This window comes from Ambystoma mexicanum, chromosome 6q (assembly GCF_040938575.1).
Source record: "Ambystoma mexicanum isolate Mex_15411 chromosome 6q, UKY_AmexF1_1, whole genome shotgun sequence".
Taxonomy (NCBI): domain Eukaryota; kingdom Metazoa; phylum Chordata; class Amphibia; order Caudata; family Ambystomatidae; genus Ambystoma; species Ambystoma mexicanum.
In genome coordinates, this window is record NC_090937.1 from 1,083,246,535 (window position 1) to 1,083,267,704 (window position 21,170).

General features: G+C 45.9%; 1 protein-coding gene across 3 annotated transcripts in view; it reads left to right on the forward strand.

Annotated features, from left to right (window-relative positions):
• NMU (neuromedin U) overlaps positions 1 to 21,170 on the forward strand; it is a 696,290-nt gene that overhangs the window by 353,997 nt on the left and 321,123 nt on the right. The window lies entirely within an intron of this gene.

The following is a 21,170-nucleotide window of genomic DNA, read 5'->3' on the forward strand; positions in this document are numbered from 1 at the left end:
AATCTGTTGATTTTAGGTCATCGGGTGAGGACATAGCTAATACTGTTTGGGGTGAACTCAAGATAACCAATGACCCCTTTAAACATTAGGGCATCTGGGGCTCCAGCTCTAGAGGTGAGTTTCAATTAAACTGGGAGCATGTGGTGAAGAAGTTCTTGACCGATGGAAAATGGTAGGGCAGTTTACCCCTGACACTGATGGGTACGGTGGCCCTTTATAAAATGATAGCCTTCCCTAAATGTTTGTATGTATTGCAGGCCTCCCCTGGAATACATACAAGCAAGGTGACAAGGTGGATGGCGGGGGGTGAGAAAATTGCTGTGGGGCCAGTTCCCAGGATAGCACTGGATACTTTGCCTAACTTGGTTTAGATGGGGGCCTCAATCTCGCGGACCTTAGCAAATTTGTTTGGGCTATGCAGCTAGTGGTTATGAACCACTCTTTTTTTTAGGCCATGGATGATCCATCCTTGAGATTAGAATGATAGCGGGTGGGAGCACTGACACCAGGGCAAATATTGTTCATAAAGTCTCTCCCGAGCAGGTTCCCTCCAGTGTGGAAATTGATGTTGCAGTGTGGCGATGTTTGTTGGTCAAAAACGGATGGGGTACAAGAGCGGCAGAGGATCAACCACTTTGGAGGAACAGATTTGTGCACGAATTACAGAAATTTGATGGATCAAAGGGATGAACAGGTTGGAAAGTTGGACACCTGGAGGATGTGGTTACTGGGGGGAGGTATCTCCCCCTTCGCAGAACTCTGGGACAAATTTGGTCTGGGGCAAAATATGTTCTTTCAATACCTACAGTTGCTGCACAGGCTCTTTTGGGGAAGCTATGATATCCCGCAGACGACACTGCTCCAAAATTACTAAAGAACATTTCACAATGAAGCTGATCTCTAATGTGTATAGATGGATGGTGGGAGTTGCATCTAAGCCCTTGTAAACACTGCTGACCAGATGGGAGAGGGATCTGCGCTCACTGGAGCAAGGGGTGTGGGACAGTGCAGTACGTCAAATGAGAATTTACATCAAACATCGGATGATACACTACAATGTTCTGCATAGGGTGTATTATTTTTTTTTTTATTTTTTTTTTTAAATGTTTATTGGTTGAACTTATTAAACAATAAGTCATTTAACCATTTACATTAAAACACAAAAAAATCCTTCCACTCTACATCAGCAAAAGGAAAGAAGACAAAACAAATAAAAAAACTAGACCAACAATATCAACAATTTTCACATTCCTCACGTATTTCCGTCTCCCCTTGGAAATCCCAACTCTATTATCAAACACCATTTTCAAAAGCATTCTCCATATTAGCATATAATTTGACAGAAGTGATTTCAAGCGACAAGGAGCTTCATTGTTCTATGGTAGTTTCCTCATCATCCAAATAATTTCCAGCATGCCCTTCCCTCAGGCAACCTCCTTTGCCGGTTTTAGCTGTGCTTCAATGAATTGCAAGACTGCCAAACAAAGAGGTATGCTCTCTCCCATCAATGTCCATTCCCACCACTGTGCCCAATGTTGTCAATCTGAAGTCCCTATGGACTTGCAAGTAATTAGAATGCAAAACATTTAGGGCAGTGCACAAGAGTCACCAAATGGTGCAGGGTTTCTGCTTCCCCTGGAGATCACAAGTATTCACAATGCGAAAAATCCTTGGATATTTGTCCTGTCCAGTTCCACGTCCCTGGTAGCCAGTATGTTAAGTCGCATCCTAACAAACAAGTGCCTGTAGTCTGGAGAGGGAAATTTTACTAGATATTGTGGGGGCTGATTCAGACCCGTTTTTTTCCCTTTCCAGACAGGGCCTCGGGGTATCTAGGTTTCTTTGGCAAACAGTATTGACCCAGTCTTTTCTATTCTTGCATTTTATTTTTGATTTTCATGGTGTTTGAAATCAACTCCTCCCTATCCACCTTGCTCTCTGCAAGGATTACCTCTATATTCTCCCACCATCTCCTAAGGGTTTCATCAGAAGATTTTCCCATCACCTTGAAAACTTTGAAAGGGGTTCCACTTTGTGCCACCATACATTTTCTGTAGAACACCATAGATTTCCAGAGTGCAGTGGACTCCATAGACTGTATTCTGAGTTCATGCCTAATCGTAGACCTCCTCAGAGAGCTAGGTAGCTTAAGGATCTTTCTCCAGAACAGGCCCTCTAATAAGGCCCATACCTTCCAGCATATAGTCAACATTCCCTCACAACCATAGGTAAGTATGGGCACCTACCTTTTGATGGTAGAAAGATAGAAAAGGAGAGAAGGAGAATTTACAGTATCTACAGAGGATTCTCATGCCCTGAGCCACCAGCTTTGTTGCTGAGCGAGCGATAATGGGCTCTATAATCAATGTTCTTGTTGATGACCACCCCCAAATAGACCATGGTCTGTACCACCTCCATTCTCCCATTGGCAACTCTCCAAGCATGATCTTTCCTCTGCCTCTTGCGGGCAGACTCCATGCTCAGGATCTTTGATTTACTGACATTGACCTTCATGTCATTGTCTCCCAGAAACTGCAGGAACCTCTTGATATGCCTCTGCAGGCCACTGGGGTAAGATCCATGAACAATAGGTCATCCGCAGAGAGGACCCAGGGAATAGCAATGCCATTCATTTTAGGTGGGAAAGCACTCACTGCTGCCTGTGATTCACTCAGGTCTGTGATGAACAAACTAAACAATTAAGGGGCTAAGGTGCAGCCCTGCTTAAAGCCCCGGTGAGTCAAGATCTTTACAGAGAACCCCAGAGGCAGCCAGTCTAATTTGGACCGATGTGTCAGAGTAAAGAGTGCGGATAGCCTCCAATAGTTCAGCAGGGCAGTTCCAATGTTTTATTTCGCCCACAACTTTTCCTTGTTAACGCAATCGAAGGCCTGTTCCAAGCCCATAAAGGCCATGTGGCTACAGGTCCCTGATTCAAGTGTTCCTTGTTTTAAGGCTCCAATTCCAAAGAGATTCAGGGAGGTTCTCACGCCCCTTACAAAGCCGTTTGACGAGGATCCAGCCTTCCCACCTTCATAGCACACTCCGCTATGTCCCATAATAGAACTGAAGTAAAAAGCTTCGGGTGTATTATATTCCTAGAAGATTACATTTTATGGGTAGGAAGGAGGATGACATCTGGCCTAAATGAAAAGGTGCAAGGGGAAGAGTCGTATATATGATCTGGGGTTGTCTCACGATACAATGCTTTTGGGAAGGGGTACTGCTGAGAATGAGGTCGGTCTTGGGAGAAAAGGTGGAGGCCAACCCCAAGGTATGTCTGTTAGGAATATGGGGAGATATTTCCCTGTCAGCGTGGGATAGAAAACTGTCTGATTTGGTGCTCATTCTAGGGAAGGGGGAATGGGAAACTTGTGGACGGGAGCACAGAGCAGGAGAGGCTGGACTATAAGAATAGGGGATGCCAGGCAAAACATGAGAAAGTGTGGGGGAAATGGATGGGGGATGGGGAAAGACACTGGATGATTTTGCTGCAAGGGATCAAGAAGGGGGACAGGCTGTGCAAGGGCTTTGGACTTCAGAGGTCCAGAGGTTGGGGGGTACGGATGGTTTGGGCGATGGTTGTATTTGCACTTTTGTCAACAATGTGTGAACCATGCTTTGCATTCTAGAGTTGATGTTCACCTGTATGTCGTAAGAAATGCAAATAAAAGTTGTTATATCACAATACCTCATCACTCATATTATCAAAATTAAATTACAAATGAAATAACTTTTCCAACCAACACTTGTTTCACTCTTAAGACCTATTCAATGATCGTATCTAATGTAAGCTTCACAATACATTCTGATATCTCACTCATTTGAACTCTTCTAATCTTTTTAAATACTGAATCTCATTTAAAATTTTGGAGCTAAAAAGGTGCTATAACACTTTAATAACTTGACAAGAAATGTTGTGTTTAAAATTTATGATGTGTAAAAATCTAAATTCACAGATTTAATATTGAATAAACATGTGAAAAATATATACAAATGGTGCAACCACGGAAATAATATACTTTTCCTTGGAAAAGAGGAATCCAGGAAAATATTATAATTTTACTTGGATCAGAATAACCAAAAAGGTTTGAGTGCACAACTCCTCAATCAATACATTGTGTAAATGATTTGGATTGTTGTGAGACTCTTAAGAGTATATTTTGTTTGATTTGCATTTATTTTGTGTTATTCAAATAACATTGTCTTCGTAAATTAAGCCTTTTAAGTACAATTTGGTGAACTGGAACTGGTTTAACTTGAGCATGCATTAGGTGTCAAGTAAAAGTAAACGGTTTCTCTACAAGAAAGTGAAAGCCTTCTCCAATGTTTTAACTTTCTCTTCCGTTTGTTAAATAGCATGTTGCAGCAAACAAAAAAAGGTCCTCCAAGAGCGAAAGTGTCTGGTTGAAAATAATCTTGTATGGAAATTGCATTACGGTTTCCCTGTCTGCTTCAGAATACAGATTGCTCAGACTGCAGTCAACAGCAGAAGTTATTAACTGCACTCTAAATATTCTGATTGGCTGACAGGAGGTCAGTAACGATTTCCATGTGCTAATATGTTCTTATTACCCAATTGAATGATATGGAATATGTCAACCTCAGAAGTGGGAGGGCTAGGATCACACCCCATTATTACAGTTCACACATCTGAGGCAAGTACTTAATGCAATACCTTTCTTCAACATACACACTTATTAAATCAATATTGAAGAGGAATACATATCAGAAATCTCAAGTTGTCCAAAATCAGGTCAATCAGGTGACTGAAAACACAGATGGAAACTAACTGCTACCCCGTGTTCTCACCGCCACCCACACCCCGTGTCCGGGAGCTGCCAATTTATTTTGATTCTCGGACCCCTGACACGGTCCCATCCTCTAACCACAATTACCTTCTGGCCTGTGGCTTCCTGCCTTGCTACCTCGCCATCCGTTGCTGGCCTGCCATAGAAATCCAAAAGGAACTTGGTTCCTTTTCTATGACTATGGCAGAGGCCATCTTTGTTTTTTTAATGGAAATTGTGCTCAGGAACTACACATGGAGCCCTTCGCCTCTCACAAAAAAATCCCTTTTACACTTTCGATACTCTCGAGGGAACCCCAGGATACGAATAGCTATCACCCCCATTTTCAGGTGTGTACAAAGCCAGTCATGTCCCTGGCCTCTCGCAGATACCTTTGCTTTCCTAGGGCCTACTTAGACTTGGGCTGGCGGACCATTAATATTAAGTTAATATCAAGTCCTTATTTTCTTTGTTTGTATTCTAGCACATACCCTCTTATTTGATCTAATATAAAGATACAACTGCAAGTGCAATAAAGAGGTATGAAGGATGTGTTTTTCTAAAGTCTGTAGGACAGTAGAGACTGGCATGCCTGCTGAAGAGTAGGCACTCCTCATGAGAAGTCTGTGCTTCTTAAAGGCTGAAAGATGTGGGTCATAATGACTCACCTTTGTCATACCCTTTCATAATGTAACTCACTCTGCCCTAGCCCCATTACCTTTTCAGATACAGAGCCTTGTCTGTAGATCTTTGTGTAGGTACAGGGCGATTTAGGCGCGCAAGGCCAGGGCCTGGCTGGCGACAGACACTGCTGTCTTCTTGCCAATGTCAAGAGACAGCAACCATTTCCCTCCTGTCATTGCCTGGCTATTTTGGCAAGTGAACGTGGCTCTTAAAAAGCCCTGTACATTTTCTGAAATTGATGATGCCTTTGTCATGCGTAGATAAGGGATTGACTGAGGTATCAAGGAAATTGCCAGGGCTCCCAGACGCTTCCACTGGTAACCACTAATTGATGTCCATGACAACATCACTTGTTATGCTTGTTCTCAGTATACCATGCTGAAATACATATGTCTTTGTGGCAGATCGGGTAATGCATGTTGAATTAACCCACTAACCTTTTCATGCTAGGACCCTATACAATATTTTGATTGACTTTCTTATAAGGATATCAGAATGTTGTAAGATTTTCCATAACTCCTATTTCAAAATAAGATTTTATAAAAATTCAAAAAGTATTTGGGAGTCATAAAGGTCCTTATAAAAGTTATAATTATTCTTCAGAAGAAGCCAGTTGTTTCTCCTAAGTTCTTATAAGCAACTTCCAAGAATCTTTAAATCGAGGCATTTTTATTGAATCAAAATAGGTGTTCCATGTATATTGTATTAGGGAACCATGTTTTCATTTGCATCAAAATAGTCTATAGTCATTGTTAAAAATCCTTGGTTGAGCATTTGGCATTCTGGGCCATAGCCATTCTGATTTTCAATTCAACTTTACGATCTCTCTGTTTATTCCTTAACATACATGTCCATAATCTGTTATCCCCTTTTATAATTGCCCTCTTTCTTAATGTAATGCAAGAGAATTTGCAGTTGCGAAAACATATAATAAATATAGACTTTGTTTTGAATAAAAACAACGAATATGCAGCTTCTAATTTGTTGCAGAAAAATGATGGATGTAGTAAAATAAATTGCATCTAACAACGTTTTCGCGTTGTGCTTTAAAATAAGCAGTAACATGCAGATTCCTGCGCTGTGTTAAACTCCAACAGTGCTTATGATTAACATACTATCCTAAAAGGTGCCGTGTCAGTTAATGGCTGTTAAGTGTCACAGAATTCTAGTTTACAAAAATGGAATTTCCAAACTTGTCACAAGGAGCAGGCACTGGGATGTCACAACTGAAGCGGAATAACTGATTACAGAGCAGCAGTAATGTCATTTTTTTTTAATTAAGGGTCAGTAGTGATGTCACAACTAGCCCGTAATAAGAGAAGTATTTACAGGCTTTCATACGGGTATCGCAGGCTGACATTAGGGGTGTGCAGCAACAATTCCGTTTCGCCAGATGGGCACATTTCCACCTTTTATTAAGGCATTTTTGCAAAAAAATGAAATTTAACTGGACGAAACACCCCTTTCTCGCCCAAAATGTTGTTTTAAATGAAGGGAAAGTTTGAACGAAATTTCAGGTGAGAAAGTCACTAAACTGCTAATTCCCCTGCGCTGGCTAAATTGGCAGATTGGCCGAAATTTGACAGGAATCTGCCAATTTTCCCTGCATGACATAATTAGCCATTTTCACCCATCCCTAGCTGCCATGTACTACAAAGGAAAATATGGATACAATGGAGAATAACTTAATGATATATCAAAATGAAATTCAGAAAGTGCTTCAGTTAAGTTTTTGGGAAAAAAGTAAAAAAACGACATGAAAGACAATAGAAGAGTCACACAATTCTGAAAACTTTGGTTTTTAAAGCCACAGAACAAACTTTAAGCCAAAGTAGCAATTCAGTTTTTGAAAATCCCCAATCTAGCCACAGTGAGTAGAGGGAGGGAATCCAGGAGAGGTTAAAGTAACTTGCCAAATACAGTCAGAATGTGTGCAAATACTTCTTAGCGGCACAACTGTTAGGAAAGATTTCGTAATTGTAGGGAACTTTCCTTCCATGTGGCAACCCCTAAACTTTTTGCTATTGTTTTCAACCTGTTCCTTGACTTTGCCAGAGAAGTGCAGCCTTCTGCCGTACTCCTCTGGGCTTTCGCTCCTTTCTTACGGGGAAACTGACATGCCCTTAAGACAGTCAGTACCGGGGAACGCTGTTTCCCGTAGTTTCTTTTATCGTGTCGCCATTTTTAGTGCAACACGACACAAGAGGGCACTGTAAGCTAAGTTACAGCTCTCTTGGGTCTCTAGCCTTCTACAGACCCTAGACACTCTTTTAGGATGGTTTTTGGATCGGTGCAAGTCATTCAGGGACTGGGCTGGTGGCAGCGATCATTTGGTTTATTTTGAGCTCCTTTTGCCGTTCTGAGCACCTTTTTGCCGCGAACACAAAAGGGTGGCCCGGCTACCCAAAATGGCCGGACCACGAGGCTCCTTTGTCTCGTCCACTGTCCGTCTTGCTCCCTTTACCTTCCCCCGGGTCAGGCGACCCGGGGCCTTCCTTATTTGGGCATGTAGTTTCCCGCGAAACAACGGTTGCTTTCGCGGGCTTCTACATGTCGTTTGAGTGCCCCCAGGATGTGGGCTGGGCTGTCTGGTCCCAATACACATCCTGGGTGCCAGAGAGTCTAGGGTGGTGTGAATGCCTGGGACCACCGTGGTCCGTGATTGGTCCACGTATGGTATGTGTGTTGATGAGCGGATCTCCCATTGGCTCCCCTCCGTTTTGGCGCGAAGGGAACCGTGGATAAGAGGGAGCTGGAAACACCACTGCCATGTCGATCTCCTGAGTTCTTACGAACCCAGGGATACAGGAGCCAAGTATCCTGCGAACACGAGGCTGGACCGAGGAATCGCTGGTGACCCCCTGAAGAACTTCTGCTCCTCATTGCTGTCGTCCGGTGAAGCCCTTTCCACCTAAGATCGAACAAGAAGGCCTGTACTGGCGCTTCGACCTATTGGAATAGCAGGACCAGCTATTCCCGGCACCTTCATCAACTCCTGCCGTAAGCCTTCGGAAGTGTCTCTGGGCCATCCAGGTGACTGACCAGCTTACTAAGGAATCCTGCTCTGTAATCGCCGACAGGTTGGGTGGTATTCTGAGTCCGGGGCACGCTCACACGCTTCGTTTGCTTAGCAACCCTAAGCTAGAGGTGAACGGTGCTCGTTTGGCTTGAATACACCCGGCCGTTCCGTTGCCCTGCCGTGGCGACAAAACTGTGCTTGTTTCTTCGATCGGGACGTCTTTTTACTCTGCACGACGACGAGACGTTCCCTGCTCTTCAGAACCTGCCAGAAGCTGCATCTATCGAGGAGAAGCTCGGGCCTGCTTGCTTCGGGGACCGGTGAGTAGATTAGCTAGGATCTGGTCGCCCTCCTGCAGTGCCCCTTGCTTTTCCCCGCTGTAAATACAGCACCCCTTGTCCGTACTCGCGCCCTGCTTCTGCCTCACAGTGGAGGCTGCGCTAGAGTCGCGGACCGTGTTCTCCTTCATTAGGGCACCCTACAGAGCTGTCCAACGTCCTCCGAAGAGCTTCACCTTCTGCCCATTGGCACCGGCGTGTGCAGGTACTTTTGAGCGCTAGGCTCCACTCTTCGTAGGGATTGGACTACCATCCAGTTAGGGGCCTCAGAAGGCGGACATATCACACGCATTGGTTCGCACTGCCTGTTTTCCTTCCCCTGCAGGTGGATAACATATTTCGTGCTGCTAATGCTGTGAAACTGTGTATTCTGTATATATATTGGGTGGATAGTGTATGTGTTGGTTTAATATCGTTGTATATTGCTACTTTTACTGTGGTTATTAGTTTCAAGGCCTTATAATAAATGTGTATCTATTTTTGATATAAACAACTGTTTGGAGTAGTTTGTAAGCGCTCTTGCTTTGTGTGCTCGCTGCGGCCTTTCAGTCACCCTCACCCCTCTTGAGACCTAGTCTTGACCGCCGCGATCGCTACCTTGATTGGTCTGGCTTGTCCAGAGGTTACCCTGTTCCAAGTAATTAGGTTGGCCTTCTGAACTTCTGCGCCACCAGGACAGAGTTCAGAAATCCGTCTTAACAAATTGGTGTACAGCGGTGGGATACGACTGAGGGTATCCAGTGTTGCGCAGGAGCTAAGGCGTTTTCAGGTTATTCCAACCAGGACACGCAGTAAAGTATTGAATATAACGTTAAAAAGGCCATAGTCCTATCAACAGTATGGAAACGAATACTTTATTAACCTTAAATGCTTCGAAATCTGAAACATTGAAGAAGATGTGTGCGGAGAGAGGGGTTTCCTCTCAAGGCACTAAATTGGAAATGATCCAGAGAATCGTGGCGTGGCAAGAAGCGCAGCTTGACGCTATAACTTCCGAGGACAGTGCAGAAGGTGGTGGGGCTGCTCTCACTGGCAGAACCGACGGTTCTGCCGCTGCACTGATCCATCACGACCACGAGGACAGGGAGGATGTAATGTCTAACGTTTCCTCTGCCAGTGTTGATGGGGAGGCTATGCTTGAATTCAAGAAGCAAGAGCTGCGGTTTAGGCAGCAGGAGCTTGAATTCAGCATAGCCAAACTGAAAATCGACCAGGCAGAAAAACAAAAAGACAGGGATCACCAGTTGGAACTGGCCAAGCTTCAGTTCGCAAATAGGTCCAAGGGTCCTGGACATGGTTCTGGGGCTTCCTCTCATCCACGGTTTCCAAAAGATCTGCTCAGTGTGTATGAGGAACGAAATGACATTATGGACTGGTTAAATGCGTTTGAGTATGCATGCGAGGTTCAAGAGGTTGATAATGCGGATAAGATTGCATGGTTACTCAGCAGACTGCCCCATTCTGGTTGCAGTGCCATTATGGAAATGTCGAAGGCTGAGCGCGCTGATTTTGCAATGTTGAAGCAGACTCTCATTTTAAAGTTTGGGAAGACTCCGACCCAATATTTGAAAAGGTTTAGAGAGTATAAGAAAAAGGAAGGTGGTACTTGGGTGTCGTATGTAGCTGAGTCCCTGAAAAACTTGACTGGCTGGGTTGAAGGTTATAAGGTTTCTACCTTCGAAGGCATGATCAATCTGGTCATGCTGGAACACATTTTTGCTTCTTCTTCCCCGGAGCTTAAGCAGCATTTGGCCGATTCGAAGGAGATAGATCCTAAGAAGCTGGCCATTGCAGCAGATTTATGGGTGTCACATCGAGTGTCCCATAAGGACAAAACTCATCCTGGTAAGCAGGAGGAAGGGAAAAAGTCCAAAGATATGGAGGGTGGGGAATCTGCTAAATCTTCTTCCCATAAGGGCCACAAAAAGAAAAATAAGGGTAAGCCATACGAGAACTCACAGGGTAGCGGAGGTTCGCCTCCGAAACAGAACTCTGGTTATAATAAGCCTCCCTACGTAAACAGACCCAATGGGGCTTGTTTTTCTTGTGGAGCAACTGACCATGTGAAGGGGGATCCCCGTTGTAAGGTTAGACCTTTGGGGGTCCACTCCGCTAATCTGGCCTTCTCCTCCTACGAGGAAGAAGAGATTACAGGAGCATCCTTCTCCTCAGACTCATTTCCCAGCGGAATAGAGGCTGAGGTAGTTTTAGTGTCCCTGGGTTCCTGGGAGCCTAAAGTCGCAGAGGCGTATGCTAGGATTCCGGATAATACCAAGCACTACTTTAAAGACAGTGTGCTGATCAATGGAGTAGATACTCCAGCTCTTAGGGATAGTGGGTGCAGTCGAACTGTAGTGGATTCTACCTTGGTAGACTCAGAGGAAGTTGCCAGAGCTCCTCTGATGCCCACTAAGTTGGCTGACGGCCCCCTCCGTATGTTTCCCGTGATCCCTGTTAATCTAACTTTAAATGGTACAGCAGTTAGGATTCCAGTGAGCATTCAGAGAAACGTCCCGGGAAAGGTCTTGTTGGGCAATGATCTCAGAGCTCTAGGGCTCGTAGGAGACACTGCCGAAAGACCCTACACACGGTCTCAAGCACGGGCAGCATTGGCCAAGTCCAATACGCCGCCCCAGCCGAAGGGGAAACCCAAGGCGAAAGGAGTCAACAAGTCCCGACGGGGGAAAGAGAATGTTCCCCCGAGCTCGCCTACCACTGCGGTGGAGGGAGTTGGTCAATCGCCCGAGCCTGACGAGGAGGTGGCGATGCCTGAAGTGTTCGACCCCAACGACCATCCTGAACTAAAAGACTTGTTAGTTGAAGGAGGTCCTGATAGGGACGACTTCAGTAAGGGCCAACGTGAGTGCCCATCTCTGGAAGGCCTAAGGAGACAGGCCTGCTCCCAGCTTGAGGGTGAACCTCCTGGGAAGCATCGGATTTATTGGGAAGGTGGACTCCTGTACAGTGAGCCCACAGAGTCTACAGAAGGAGACCATAGGAGGTTGGTGGTTCCCCTTGCTGTTAGACCCTTCCTCCTGCAGTTGGCGCATGAAGTTCCCCTTGCTGGTCACCTTGGAATGAAGAGGACCAAGCAAAGGTTATCTATGCACTTCTACTGGCCCAAGATGGGGGTGCAAGTAGAAAGTCACTGCAGGAGTTGTGCCTCCTGCCAGTTGTCTGGTAAGGTTGGCGCGACAATCCAAGCTCCGTTGGTACCGCTCCCAGTTGTGGGGGTACCATTTGAAAGGGTAGGGATCGACATCGTTGGTCCCCTTGACCCGCAAACATCCTCAGGCAATAGGTTTATCCTGGTGCTGCTCGACCATGCAACCAGGTATCCTGAGGCCATCCCATTAAAAACTGTAACTGCCAAGTCGGTTGCAAAAGCTTTACTCGGCATATTTACTAGGGTTGGCTTCCCTAAAGAAGTTGTGTCAGATCGTGGCAGCAACTTTATGTCGAAGTATATGCAGGCTATGTGGAAAGAATGTGGGGTCACCTACAAGTTCTCTTCTGCATATCACCCCCAGACCAATGGTCTGGTGGAACGTTTCAACAGAACGTTAAAGAGCATGATTGGGGCTCTGGAGGAGCCCCAGAGAAGAAAATGGGATCTTCTTTTACCATGCTTGCTGTTTGCCTACAGAGAGGTACCCCAGGAGGGTGTTGGCTTCAGCCCCTTCGAACTTCTGTTCGGTCATCCCGTACGGGGACCCTTAGCCATCGTCAAAGAGGGATGGGAGATGCCCACTCCCCCTGTTACTACCAATGTAGTTGACTATGTGCTAGGGCTCAGAAAACGGATGGTACTCCTGATGGGCTTGGCTAGTGAAAAGTTGAAGGCAGGACAAGCGCTGGTGAAACATTGGTACGACCAGAAAGCTTCCTTAATTCACTTTACCCCTGGTCAGCAAGTCCTGATCATGAACCCTATAAGGCCTCGCGCTTTACAGGACAAATGGTCAGGCCCTTACACAGTGGTGGAGCCCCTGGGTGAGGTGAACTATTTAGTGGACCTTGGACGGCCTGGACAGGCTCCAAAAGTGTTCCACGTAAATAGGCTGAAGGCTTTCGTCCCAAGAGTCGAAATCGCAGCACTGCTACTGGCGTCAGACGTTGAGGAAGAGGAGTCAGAACCTCTTCCCGACCTGTTCCAAAGCGGTCCTTCAGATAGCTCCGTTGAGGGTGTCCGAGTGGCCCCTCACCTGACTTCTGATCAGCAGGCTGAGGTGAAAAGTTTGCTTAGGCAGTTTTCCCCCCTGTTTTCACAGTCGCCTGGTTTGACACCTTGGTGCAAACATAACATTGACACAGGAGACAGTGTACCTACCAAAAGTAGGGGATACAGGATGTCGGATAAAGTACGGTCTTATATTAAGACCGAGGTCAACAAGATGTTAGACCTTGGGGTGATTGAACCCTCTAGTAGTCCTTGGTCCAGTCCTGTGGTATTGGTTCCAAAGGCAGGCACTTCTGAATTGAGGTTCTGCGTGGATTACAGGGCTCTGAATGCTGTCACCAAGACAGACGCTCACCCCTTGCCTCGAACTGACGAGCTGGTGGATACCTTGGGTGCCTCCAAGTACCTCAGCACGTTTGACCTGACTGCGGGCTATTGGCAAATAGCTTTAGCAGAACATGCCAAGGAGAAGACAGCATTTTCAACTCCCGACGGGCTTTACCAATTCCGGGTAATGCCGTTCGGATTGAAGAATGCACCTGCCACTTTCCAGAGGCTTGTGAATCATGTGTTGAATGGGTTGGACGAATTCTGTCTTGCATATCTGGACGATATAGCAGTTTTCAGTGCCACCTGGGAAGACCCTGTGAAACACCTCGGGATTGTGCTCCAGGCTCTTCAGAAAGCCCACTTGACCATAAAGGCGAGTAAATGCCAGATTGGACAAGGCTCAGTGGTTTACCTTGGGCATGAAGTAGGTGGAGGAAGGATACAGCCTCTCCCCAGTAAAGTACAAGCAGTACAAGACTGGCCTACCCCCACTACGCAAACCCAAGTGAGAGCCTTCTTAGGACTCACGGGTTATTACCGCAATTTTATGGCAGACTATGGCACCATAGCTGCTCCTCTGACTGCCCTCACAACTCCGAAGAAACCCAAGAAGGTAACTTGGACTGACGAGTGTGAGAAGGCCTTCAATGGCTTGAAAGACTCCTTGTGCCAGGCCCCTGTGCTCAGGGCCCCTGATTATCAAAGACCTTTTATCGTGCAGACGGATGCCTCTGACACTGGGATAGGAGCTGTACTATCACAAGTAGATGAGAAGGGTAAGGAACACCCTATCGGTTTTATTAGTCGCCAGCTTAAGGACAGAGAGCTCAGATGGTCCACGGTAGAGAAAGAATGTTTCTCTGTTGTGTGGGCCCTAAGGAAGCTGCGGCCCTACCTCTATGGGACCCACTTCACTGTGCAGACTGACCATAAGCCGTTAAAGTGGCTAATGAACATGAAGGGGGAGAATCCAAAGTTGCTTAGGTGGTCCATAAGTCTACAAGGCTTCGACTTCACTATTGAGCATAGGCCAGGTGTCCAACATAGCAATGCTGATGGGTTGTCCAGAATGTTTTACCGACCTGAACAAGAGACTCATCCAGGGGTGGATTAGTTCCCCCTGTCCATAGTCTGGGAGGGGCGAGTGTTAGGAAAGATTTCGTAATTGTAGGGAACTTTCCTTCCATTTGGCAACCCCTAAACTTTTTGCTATTGTTTTCAACCTGTTCCTTGACTTTGCCAGAGAAGTGCAGCCTTCTGCCGTACTCCTCTGGGCTTTCGCTCCTTTCTTACGGGGAAACTGACATGCCCTTAAGACAGTCAGTACCGGGGAACGCTGTTTCCCGTAGTTTCTTTTATCGTGTCGCCATTTTTAGTGCAACACGACACAAGAGGGCACTGTAAGCTAAGTTACAGCTCTCTTGGGTCTCTAGCCTTCTACAGACCCTAGACACTCTTTTAGGATGGTTTTTGGATCGGTGCAAGTCATTCAGGGACTGGGCTGGTGGCAGCGATCATTTGGTTTATTTTGAGCTCCTTTTGCCGTTCTGAGCACCTTTTTGCCGCGAACACAAAAGGGTGGCCCGGCTACCCAAAATGGCCGGACCACGAGGCTCCTTTGTCTCGTCCACTGTCCGTCTTGCTCCCTTTACCTTCCCCCGGGTCAGGCGACCCGGGGCCTTCCTTATTTGGGCATGTAGTTTCCCGCGAAACAACGGTTGCTTTCGCGGGCTTCTACATGTCGTTTGAGTGCCCCCAGGATGTGGGCTGGGCTGTCTGGTCCCAATACACATCCTGGGTGCCAGAGAGTCTAGGGTGGTGTGAATGCCTGGGACCACCGTGGTCCGTGATTGGTCCACGTATGGTATGTGTGTTGATGAGCGGATCTCCCATTGGCTCCCCTCCGTTTTGGCGCGAAGGGAACCGTGGATAAGAGGGAGCTGGAAACACCACTGCCATGTCGATCTCCTGAGTTCTTACGAACCCAGGGATACAGGAGCCAAGTATCCTGCGAACACGAGGCTGGACCGAGGAATCGCTGGTGACCCCCTGAAGAACTTCTGCTCCTCATTGCTGTCGTCCGGTGAAGCCCTTTCCACCTAAGATCGAACAAGAAGGCCTGTACTGGCGCTTCGACCTATTGGAATAGCAGGACCAGCTATTCCCGGCACCTTCATCAACTCCTGCCGTAAGCCTTCGGAAGTGTCTCTGGGCCATCCAGGTGACTGACCAGCTTACTAAGGAATCCTGCTCTGTAATCGCCGACAGGTTGGGTGGTATTCTGAGTCCGGGGCACGCTCACACGCTTCGTTTGCTTAGCAACCCTAAGCTAGAGGTGAACGGTGCTCGTTTGGCTTGAATACACCCGGCCGTTCCGTTGCCCTGCCGTGGCGACAAAACTGTGCTTGTTTCTTCGATCGGGACGTCTTTTTACTCTGCACGACGACGAGACGTTCCCTGCTCTTCAGAACCTGCCAGAAGCTGCATCTATCGAGGAGAAGCTCGGGCCTGCTTGCTTCGGGGACCGGTGAGTAGATTAGCTAGGATCTGGTCGCCCTCCTGCAGTGCCCCTTGCTTTTCCCCGCTGTAAATACAGCACCCCTTGTCCGTACTCGCGCCCTGCTTCTGCCTCACAGTGGAGGCTGCGCTAGAGTCGCGGACCGTGTTCTCCTTCATTAGGGCACCCTACAGAGCTGTCCAACGTCCTCCGAAGAGCTTCACCTTCTGCCCATTGGCACCGGCGTGTGCAGGTACTTTTGAGCGCTAGGCTCCACTCTTCGTAGGGATTGGACTACCATCCAGTTAGGGGCCTCAGAAGGCGGACATATCACACGCATTGGTTCGCACTGCCTGTTTTCCTTCCCCTGCAGGTGGATAACATATTTCGTGCTGCTAATGCTGTGAAACTGTGTATTCTGTATATATATTGGGTGGATAGTGTATGTGTTGGTTTAATATCGTTGTATATTGCTACTTTTACTGTGGTTATTAGTTTCAAGGCCTTATAATAAATGTGTATCTATTTTTGATATAAACAACTGTTTGGAGTAGTTTGTAAGCGCTCTTGCTTTGTGTGCTCGCTGCGGGCTTTCAGTCACCCTCACCCCTCTTGAGACCTAGTCTTGACCGCCGCGATCGCTACCTTGATTGGTCTGGCTTGTCCAGAGGTTACCCTGTTCCAAGTAATTAGGTTGGCCTTCTGAACTTCTGCGCCACCAGGACAGAGTTCAGAAATCCGTCTTAACAACAACCAGAAATCATATTTTAAACAAACTGCAATCTAGAACATTGCTCTTTGTCTTTTTCTGGACTTCAAAACATCGAAAAGCATTAACTTTAGTAGGGGAAAGCATGAAAATCCAAGAGATAAGCAAGATTATGCGCATGGTCGCATAAACATGTTTGCATGACGTTGTGACATTTTTTGGGTTAATAGCACTCAGTCTCAGCATGAAATATTTTTAAGCAGAATTTAAAGAGAACACAATCTATCTTCGAGGTAGAATCATCTGATGAAGAGAGCAATCAATCGAAAACAACCATGTATTTTTGGATGAAATGGCACTCCCAAGGATGGGACAAAAAAGGAAAAAGAAAAAATCTATAAAGGGGTCAGGGGTCTTGAGGAGGAAAACCAGGTTTAACTCTCATTTTACCAAACAACCGCAGCTTTCAAGAAGAAAGAGGGTACAGAAAATGTGGGGATAATCTTGTCCCTATATCCCTCCTGGCTCTGGAGGCTAACAAAGCCTTCCATAGGCTTGCAGGTGTCCTGGGAGGAACTGCTGCATGGAAGCCAGCTGTCGCTTCTCTCCTGCCGCAAAGAATGAACTGCCAGCAGAACTTGCAGTGGTCTCCCTGCCTAGGCCTGACCAAGAAAAATACAGGCCATTATCCACCAAGCAAGTCATTGTTTGGCCATTGCAGGGCCCTTTAACGGGAGTCCACAGGCCACAAATTGCTAGTCCATTTTCTCAGAGGAGCTGTATGATCGTGTGCTGATGTCAAGCGTATAGAGCATCCTTTTGGCTGGCGTAGTTTCTTTTAAAAAGTTGGGGAGCATGACGGACTGGTCCATGTGAAAGTCCAATACTGCCTTGCAAAGATATGTAGGGCCCACGTGAGCAACAACTTTGGAAGTGTAAAAGGTGATTGTACAGGACATGAATCAAAAAAGCTTGAATATCTCCCAACATGTTGATTGTAAATTATCTACACAAGGAACGCTGATTTCCGTGACAGACACTTCAAGTGTGCGTTGAGCAAAGGCTCTAAAGATGGCTTTGGACAGGACAGTTTTTTGAGCTCACATGTAGGATGTGGTCATAGTACTGGTGGATATGTGTGTAATATAATTTGAAGTGATTGTAACATAGGTGCACCCTCCCACTATTGGTAATACAAGATTACTGACATGTGGACTCTGAGAGAGGATTGTCAAAGTCCCGGTTTCGCCAAGAGCAGTTCGTACGGAAGAAGTTGATGAGGATTGGTATGTTTGGGACGGAGGCCCTGTGCAACAAGCAATGTTGGAATTTCTTCCATTTCTTGCTGTAGCATAGAAGGTTCCTATGAAATCTGCCTTCACAGTAAGCATCATCTATGGGGAAGGTTTAGGTGTCCATAGATGGCCCTCTCAACTACTATGGTGTCAGGTGCGCATGGATTATGGATTATGGTGATAGACATGATCTTTCTCCCTGGTCAGCAGTTTTCAATGTGGTTGTGGGTCCTCTGGGAAGGGTGAAGATCTGGATGCCAGAATCGTCTGGGCCAAGCTGGTGCTATTAGCATCATTGTGCAGTTGGATCTGCAGAGGCGGTGAAGGGAACACATAGAGAAAAATTGGTCCACACCTATCCTTGGAACTCTGGGTGACAGAAGCAGGCTGGCAAAGTGCTGGCATTTGCGAGTATGGACCTTCACAAAGAGGTACAGAGCTGGTGTCCTCCATCTCCGGAAGATCCATTCCAGTTTGGTCTGATTTATCTTGCACTAATGTGTGGAGGAGGCATCCTGGCTGAGAGCTTCTGCCAGGACATTGGATGTCCCGGGCACGTGTAGATCACACACTCCCACCGAGCTTTGGGCTCCTGAGGCAGTACTTTGGGCCTTGTGTTGCCTTGTTTATATTAAACATGTAGGTGATTTTTGCCAATCTGACCGAAATCCCTTTTATAATGGGTAGGACATTTTAGCGGGATAGGTGCACCACTCCTACCTCCAGGATTTTGGTGTGGTGTTCAGAATCTTCCTTCATCCACTGTACCTTTGCAGTAACTGCAGCCAGCTATGCATGCCCCATTCCATAAGTGAGGTGTCTGTTGTAATGATGATGGAGGGTGTGCCTTCCTGGAAAGTGAGCTTGATGCTGATGCTGCTCCTGCCGGCCCACCACTGAAAAGCTGACTGATTTTGTATTTTTTAAACTGAACCCAATGAACCAGACTTCTGAATCCATTGAATGATCTCCTGCAAGGTCTGTAATATGTGGAATTAGTCTAATGCAGGTTGACGGTCCTCCAATGGTTTTGGGATGGAAGGGTCTATTTCCAACCTTAGGAATGTTGCTTGTTGAGATGATTGAAGTACCGACTTTTCTTAATTAATGGAGAATCCTAGGGATCAGAGGAGTCAAGTGGTTGTGTGAATATGTTGTTGTACCTGGTGGTGTAATGGAACTTGCACCAACCAGTCACCCATACATAGATGTAGGAAGTTATGTGACTGGTGCTAGCCACTTCATGAATACTCAGGTTGCCAATCTGAGGCTGCATGGTAAAGCCTTGTGCTAGTAATGCTTGCAGCAACTCACAACATAAAGAAACTGCCAGTGACTTGGATGAATGGGGACATGGAAATAGGTATCTTCCAATTCCACCGTAGCTAGATATTCCCCTTTCCTGAGGTAAGGGATGCCTTGTTCAAGTGTGGTCATGCAGAATGTGTGTTTTTAATACATTTGTAGTCATCCCTCAGGTCTAGGATGGGCCTTCACTTCATGATCTTTCTCAGAATCAACAAATATTGAGTAAAAACTTGACACTCTTTCCTGGAAGGAGAAATGTTCATCGACTTATTTCCACAGCATGCCTCACTTCCCCAAGAGTAACTCTGACAATTGTCTTTAATGACATGGTGTTTGCGGCCTCTTTAGTGGTAAAGACGCCAGATCCAGAGTATGTCCTGCGTGAATGATCTACAGCATCCACTGATTTGTGATGATCTTATTCTATTGCTGGATGTTGTGGTTTAGCATCCTCCCATTCGACCCTGGTTAGGTAACTTATTTAAGCGATCTAGGAACTCGATTGCCCTTAATCATCTGTGTCTTCTGCTCTGGGGCTCGTTAATCAAGCAGGGTTGGGGGTGTCTTGTGTCAGTGGATTATCCCTGGGGTGAAAAATGGTGCTGATATGTTTATAGACTGCCAGAACATCCTGCAACCCAACTGGAAAGGAGCGGTAGGGACGTTATTCCCTTAGGGATACCAATGCCTTACCCTTGACTCTGTCAACTTTGATACCTTTCAGGTTGTGGTCTGTCCCCCTCCCAAAAAGTTCAAAGCTGTCCACTATCTCGGCCTGATCCTCAGTACAGGATATAATGGCATTTATCCATGCTTGGCACAGCAGTACTACTCCACTGCCCAGTTGTATGTAGCCTACATCTGATACATCCAGGGCAGTTGCATTTCCATACCTGGATGTTCTTTTACCGTTCTTGACAAGCATTTGCTTCCGCTTGCATTTCTAGTGGTAAGTGAGGGAGATATTTGCTGCGTTTATACCATAGCTCTAAATCAAATCTAGTTAAAGCCTCTATCATTCTACCTTTCTTGTCAGGGAGAAATGATAGGATGGCAGTCAGGCTGGCTGATCACCTCCTGGTAACCACTGAGATGATAGCCTCGTGGATAGCCTCTTAAGCACAAGGTTGCAGTATCCATAGCTCTGTATTTCTTGAAGTAACTGAGGTCAATGCTGCTATGAACTAGGTTCAAAATTACTTATAATTATTCAAATGTTGTGTTTATCACTTCCGATATCACTTCAAACTTGTTTTGAGCCATTCCATCTTTTAAATGCAATCATTGTAATCATACCGTGTGGACTCAAGGTTCTTATTTATTTAGATGTGACCATTGTTGATTCAAAAATGGAATTTCAAAAGATAAGAAGCAAAGAAATACTTTTGTTAAAAAAAACATGTGGGAGAAAAACAGAAAAACACATGTTCAGACAAACCTGAAAGCTTTGAACAAATTTAGAACTAAAGGGCAAAACAGTGAATAGTGAACAATCATTGCAAATAAACAAAAATAAAGTGTTTGAAGCACCTTGCTAAAGTGCTTCCATAATGTGCCAATTGCTCTAATTTTTGAATTGGCTTGTTGTTCATGAGCAGGTCTGCCTACGTGTATGCGTCTGTTACAAACTAATTTCAGAACAATTCACAAGTTGAGTAGACATCTGAAACACGTTCGGCAACAGAGCGACGTGCTGGCCAGTGAAAACGAAAAATTCTTTCCTCAGGGTGAAAAAAAACTGAACCCAGTGGGGAACAGAGATAAAAAGTGTCTGATTGCTTTCAGAATATGCAAGGCTGCTTTTGCAATTGCTAATTATTTAGACTGTAGCATAACTTGGAGTCCCAAAAGTCTTACTCTGATTTAGAGAGCAGAACATTTGGGGGACAAGCCGGAGGTAATCTCAACGGCACAGCACATGCGTGGATGGATGAGACAGGGAAAGCAACTTCTGGCCTTGACAAATCTGCGAACAAAAGGTGATTGGACCTAATGTCATTATATAATTTGGTAAAATGCC